We start from the raw sequence: 6,791 nt of genomic DNA on the forward strand, positions 1-6,791 counted from the left end.
GGTGATCAATTCAATGGCCTTGCACTCTCCTTTTGGATTTTCTTCTGTATTGCTTGGGAGAGTACTAGGAGGGATTTCAGTGACCCTTTTACTCAGCTGGCCCACTTGTGCTTCCAAATTTCTAATGGAAGACCTTGTTTGATTCATGAAACTCACAGTGGCCTTAGATAGATCAGAGACTAAGTTTGCTAAATTAGAGGTATTTTGTTCAGAGTTCTCTGTCTGTTGCTGAGTGGATGATGGAAAAGGCTTGCTATTGCTATACCTGTTTCTTCCACCATTATTAAAGCCTTGTTGAGGCTTTTGTTGATCCTTCCATGAGAGATTTGGGTGATTTCTCCATGAGGGATTATAGGTGTTTCCATAAGGTTCACCCAAGTAATTTACCTCTGCTATTGCAGGGTTCTTAGGATCATAAGCTTCTTCTTCAGAAGATGGCTCTTGAGTACTGTTGGATGCAGCTTGCATTCCATTCAGACTCTGAGAAATCATATTGACTTGTTGAGTCAATATTTTATTATGAGCCGATATGGCATTCAGAGTATCAATTTCAAGAACTCCCTTCTTCTTAGGCGTCCCATTACTCACAGGATTCCTCTCAGAAGTGTACATGAACTGGTTATTAGCAACCATGTCAATGAGTTCTTGAGCTTCTGCAGGCATTTTCTTTAGGTGAATGGATCCACCTGTAGAAGTATCCAATGACATCTTTGATAGCTCAGATAAACCATCATAGAATATATCCAGGATGGTCCATTCTGAAAGCATGTCAGAAGGACACTTTTTGGTCAGCTGCTTGTATCTTTCCCAAGCTTCATAGAGGGATTCACCTTCTTTCTGTCTGAAGGTTTAAACATCCACTCTAAGCTTGCTCAGCTTTTGAGGAGGAAAGAACTTGGCTAAGAAAGCCGTGACCAGCTTATCTCAAGAGTTCAGGCTATCCTTGGGTTGAGAGTCCAACCACACTCTAGCTCTGTCTCTTACAGCAAAAGGGAAAAGCTTGAGCCTGTAGACTTCAGGATCTACTCCATTAGTCTTAACAGTATCACATATCTGCAAGAATTCAGTTAAGAACTGAAAAGGATCTTCAGATGGAAGTCCATGAAACTTGCAGTTCTGCTGCATCAGAGAAACTAATTGAGGTTTCAGCTCAAAGTTGTTTGCTCCAATGGCGGGAATGGAGATGCTTCTTCCATGTAAATTGGAATTTGGTGCAGTGAAGTCACCAAGCATTCTCCTTGCATTATTGTTGTTGGGTTTGGCTGCCATCTCCTTTACTTGTTCGAAATTTTCAATAAGGTTGTCTCTGGATTGTTGTAATTTAGCTTCTCTTAGTTTCCTCTTCAGAGTCCTTTCAGGTTCTGGATCAGCTTCAACAAGAATGCATTTTTCCTTGTTCCTGCTCATAAGAAAGAGAAGAGAACAAGAAAAGAAGAGGAATAATCCTCTATGTCACAGTAAAGAGGTTCCTTATTGTTAGTAGAAGAAGAAAAGGAATAGGGGTGAAGAAGAATGAAGAATCCAAACACAAGGGTAAGGATAGGAGCAGTGATGTGAGATGAAGAGAAGTGTTAGTAGATGAATAAATAATTAGAAGGAGATGAGGGAAAAGGATTTTCGAAAATTATTTTTGAAAAAGGGTTAGTGATTTTCGAAAATAGTTTTTGAAAAAGGTTAGTAGTTTTCAAAAATTAAAATCAAAAATTAAAATAATTAGTTAATTAAAAAGAAATTTTGAAAAAGAGGAAAGGGATTTTCGAAAATGAGAGAGAGAGAGTTAGTTAGGTAGTTTTGAAAAAGATAAGAAACAAACAAAAAGTTAGTTAGTTAGTTGAAACAAATTTTGAAAAGATAAGAAGTTAGGAAGTTAGAAAAGATATTTTGAAATCAAATTTTTGAAAAAGATAAGATAAGAAGGTATTTTTGAAAAGATATGATTGAAATTAGTTTTGAAAAAGATTTAATTTTTAAAATCATAATTAATGACTTGATTCACAAGAAATCACAAGATACGATTCTAGAACTTAAAGTTTGAATCTTTCTTAACAAGCAAGTAACAAACTTGAAATTTTTGAATCAAAACATTAATTGATGATGTTATTTTCGAAAATTATGATATAAAATTAAGAAAAAAATTTTTGAAAAATATTTTTAAAATTTTCGAAAATAACTAAGAAAAATGAAAAAGATTTGATTTTTGAAAAAGATTTTGAAAAAGATAAGATTTTTAAATTGAAAATTTGATTTGACTCATAAAAACAACTAGATTTTTAAAAATTTTTGAAAAAGTCAAATCTAATTTTCGAAATTTTAAGAGAGAAAAAGGGAAAGATATCTTTTTTGATTTTTTGAATTTTTAATGAGGAGAGAGAAGAACATGAAAATGATGCAATGCATGAAATTTTTAGATCAAAACAATGAATGCTTGCAAGAATGCTATGAATGTCAAGATGAACACCAAGAACACTTTGAATGTCAAGATGAACACCAAGAACATATTTTTGAAAATTTTTATATGCAAAGAAAACATGCAAGACACCAAACTTAGAAATCTTTCATGTTTAGACTCTATGGATGCAAAAATGCACATGTAAAACAAGAAAAGATGCAAAACAAGAAAACATCAAGATCAAACAAGAAGACTTACCAAGAATAACTTGAAGATCATGAAGAACACTATGAATGCATGAATTTTTCGAAAAATGCAAGATGAATATGCAATTGACACCAAACTTTCAACTTGACTCAAGACTCAAACAAGAAGTATAAAATATATTTTTTTTTCGATTTTTATGATTTTGTGAATTTTTTGTATTTTCTTTTAATTTTTTCGAAAATCATTTTGAAAAAGAAAAATAAGGATTCCAAAATTTTTAATATGAATTCCAGGAATCTTATGCTCTTTAGTCTAAAGCTCCAATCAAAGGGTCAGGCATGGCTTAATAGCCAGCCAAGCTTTAGTATGTAACTCAGACATGACACGCCTGACATTCCCTATCCAGAAGAATTAGACATGGCTTTACAGCCAGCCAGGCTTCAACATGCTTCATGAAACACTGGAATTCATTCTTAAAAATTCTGAAGAAAAATATATTTTTGAAAACATTTTTATTTTAATTTTTTTTTGAAAACAAAGGAGAAATTTTTGAAAGATTTTTTTGAAAAATTTTTGAAAATAAAACAAAAAGAAAATTACCTAATCTGAGCAACAAGATGAACCGTCAGTTGTCCAAACTCGAACAATCCCCGGCAACGGCGCCAAAAACTTGGTGCACGAAATTGTGATCCCCGGCAACGGCACCAAAAACTTGGTGCACGAAATTGTGATCTCAAGCAACGGCGTAAAAAACTCTGTACGCACGTCTTAATAAATTGTTTTTCATTCACAACTTCAATACAACTAACCAGCAAGTGCACTGGGTCGTCCAAGTAATAAACCTTACGTGAGTAAGGGTCGATCCCACGGAGATTGTTGGTATGAAGCAAGCTATGGTCACCTTGTAAATCTCAGTCAGGCGGATATAAAATAGTTATGGAGTTTTCGAACATAAATAATAAATAGATAGAAAATAAGGATAGAAATACTTATGTATATCATTGGTGAGAATTTTAGATAGAGGCATAGAGATGCTTTCGTCCCTCTGAACTTCTGCTTTCCTGCTGTCTTCATCCAATCAGTCCTACTCCTTTCTATGGCTGGCTTTATGTAAGGACATCACCGTTGTCAATGGCTACTTTTAATCCTCTCTGAAAAATGGTCCGATGCGCTGTCACTGCATGGCTAATCGTCTGGAGGCATCACCCTTGTCAATGGCTGCATCCTATCCTCTTGTGAAAATGGTCCAAATGCTCTGTCACAGCACGACTAATCATCTGAGGTTTTCTATCATACTGGAATAGGATTCACCCTCCTTTTGCGTCTGTCACTACGCCCAGCACTCGCGAGTTTGAAGTTCGTCACAGTCATTCAATCCCAGAGTCCTACTCGGAATACCACAGACAAGGTTTAGACTTTCCGGACTCTCATGAATGCCGCCATCAATCTAGCCTATACCACGAAGATTCTGATTAAGAGATCCAAGAGATAATCATTCAATCGAAGGTAGAACGGAAGTGGTTGTCAGGCACGCGTTCATAGGGAATGATGATGATTGTCACGTTCATCACATTCAGGTTGAAGTGCGAATGAATATCTTAGAAGCGGAATAAGTTGATTTAAATAGAAAAATAGTAGTACTTTGCATTAATCTTTGAGGAACAGCAGAGCTCCACACCTTAATCTATGGAGTGTAGAAACTCTACCGTTGAAAATACATAAGTGAAAGGTCCAGGCATGGCCGAATGGCCAGCCCCTATGATCTAAGAACCAGACGTCCCAAGATGTCTAATACAATAGTAAAAAGTCCTATTTATACTAAACTAGTTACTAGGGTTTACAGAAGTAAGTAATTGATGCATAAATCCACTTCCGGGGCCCACTTGGTGTGTGCTTGGGATGAGCTTGAATGTTACACGTGCAGAGGCTCTTTCTGGAGTTGAACGCCAGGTTGTAACGTGTTTCTGGCGTTCAACTCTGGTTTGTGACGTGTTTCTGGCGTTTAACTCCAGACAGCAGCGTAGAACTGGAGTTCAACGCCCTTTTACGTCCTCTAAACTCGGCCAAAGTATGGACTATTATATATTGCTGGAAAGCCCTGGATGTCTACTTTCCAACGCAATTGGAAGCGCGTCATTCTGAATTCTGTAGCTCCAGAAAATCCACTTTGAGTGCAGGGAGGTCAGAATCCAACAGCATCAGCAGTCCTTCTTCAACCTCTGAATCTGATTTTTGCTCAAGTCCCTCAATTTCAGCCAGAAAATACCTGAAATCACAGAAAAATACACAAACTCATAGTAAATTCCAGAAATATGAATTTAACATAAAAACTAATGAAAACATCCCTAAAAGTAACTAGATCCTACTAAAAACATACTAAAAACAATGCCAAAAAGCGTATAAATTATCCGCTCATCAAACACTAAGAAAAATAAAATAAAATAGAACTAAGAATAAAACAAAATAAAATAAAACTAAAACTGTAAAAGAACAATCATACCATGGTGGGTTGTCTCCCACCTAGCACTTTTAGTTAAAGTCCTTAAGTTGGACATTTGGTGAGCTCCTTGTCATGGTAGCTTGTGCTTGAACTCATCCAGGAATCTCCACCAACGTTTGTAATTCCAATGGCCTCCGAGATCCCAAACTAGTTGCATAAAGCCTTCAAGCAAGTTAAAACAAGTGACAAGGCCCCAAGAGTGTTGATTGCTAGAATGAATTCCGGAGTTCCAAACCTTGCTTTTACATCCGTCTTCTTGTTGATCATCATTTTTCCACTTGGGTGGTGAACAGTCGGAATTCTTACCGAGACATCCAAACAATTTCCTAGACCCATTCAATTGAGAATTATACCAACCCTTATACTTCAATTTGGAGCATGCAACCATATTGAACCTTGCATGACAATTCCTACCACTAACCATTTCCCTCTTACTCTTAAAGCCACAAAGAGCTCTAAGTTGCCCATCCATCTCAAGCAAAGCATATTCAAGTGGGCTAATTAAGCTTAGAGATGAGAGATTTACCCACTTGAAAGAAGAGATGGATGGTGATGGCTTTGGGGGAGAGGTCTCCAGCAACCTTGGCAAGGTGATTTCCAGCTCCATTCCCTTGAGCTCTTCCTTGACAACTTCTACCTCTTTGCAAGTTTCTTCAATATCAACCTCTTCCTCTTGGTAGCTTTCTTTCAATTTGATTTTTTCTTCATTGTTCACCAAGGGCATGGGAGGTTGTGCTTCTTCTTCTTTAATCTCCATGTCAAGTCCAATGGGAGAGGATTCAAATGTAGATAAGAATTCATCAATGATTGAATCCATCTCTTGATCTTCCCCTTCAAAGTCTTCAACCATGATATGCCTTGGAGGTTGTACACCCTCCTCAACATCAAATTCAAACTCCTTAGAAGGGGGCTCTATGACTGGGCTTTCCCATGGACGTTCCATATCTCCTAAGTCTTCGACCACTTCTTCCTCTTCAATAATTCCGGCTTCCTCCACTTGTTCCAGTACAAAGTCATGCTCTTTACTGTCCACCGAAGTTTCTAGTGTCTCCTTCATGCTACGTTCTTCATTAGATTCTCCACATGAAGCCATGGGGGTTCCTTGAGTGACCAAACGTCTAGAAGGTAATTGATTTATTGCTTGCTCCAGTTGATGAAGGGTTACATGAAATTGATCTACTGTTTCCTTGAGGTGAGCCTGGATTCTTGGGTTGATGGATATGGACATGGTGCATATGGAAGTGGTAGTTCTTGGAGGTAATTAGATTGGAATTGGGGTGGATGAGGGTTAGGGTCATATGATGGTGTTTAGTAGTAGGGGGCTTGTGAGTATGGTGGTTCAAAGCTATGTTGAGGAGGTGGTTCATTGGCATATGATGGAGCTTGCTGGTAACTACAAGGGGTTCCACCATATCTATCATCTTGGTACGCACCTTGGAATGGCTCTTGACCATAGTAATTTGGTGGGGGTTAGTTGTCACGAGTAGGTCCACCGTAACTACTGTCTTGGCATGCATTGTAGAATGGTCGTTGTCCATGGTATCTTGAAAGGTGTTGTTGCCGAAAGGGTTGATTAGATCCTCGAGGCTCCTTCCATCTTTGATTGTTTTGACCTTGATGCATGTTCCGGTTATAGCTCCCATTCCTTGCAACAATATTAGAACCAAACTCAAAGCGACGAGGGTGAGAGTTTAT

At 37.6% G+C, this 6,791-nt stretch overlaps 1 non-coding gene across 1 annotated transcript; it reads left to right on the forward strand.

The window, feature by feature from the left end:
- The first annotated feature begins 762 nt into the window (after window positions 1-762).
- On the forward strand, window positions 763-870 carry LOC148568470 (small nucleolar RNA R71). Its single transcript, XR_015881622.1, has one exon. It is a non-coding gene; the product is annotated as a small nucleolar RNA R71 (small nucleolar RNA).
- Window positions 871-6,791: the final 5,921 nt, after the last annotated feature.

Source organism: Arachis ipaensis, chromosome B4 (genome assembly GCF_059453495.1).
Source record: "Arachis ipaensis isolate K30076 ecotype BB chromosome B4, ASM5945349v1, whole genome shotgun sequence".
In the NCBI taxonomy this organism is placed as follows: Eukaryota; Viridiplantae; Streptophyta; class Magnoliopsida; order Fabales; family Fabaceae; genus Arachis; species Arachis ipaensis.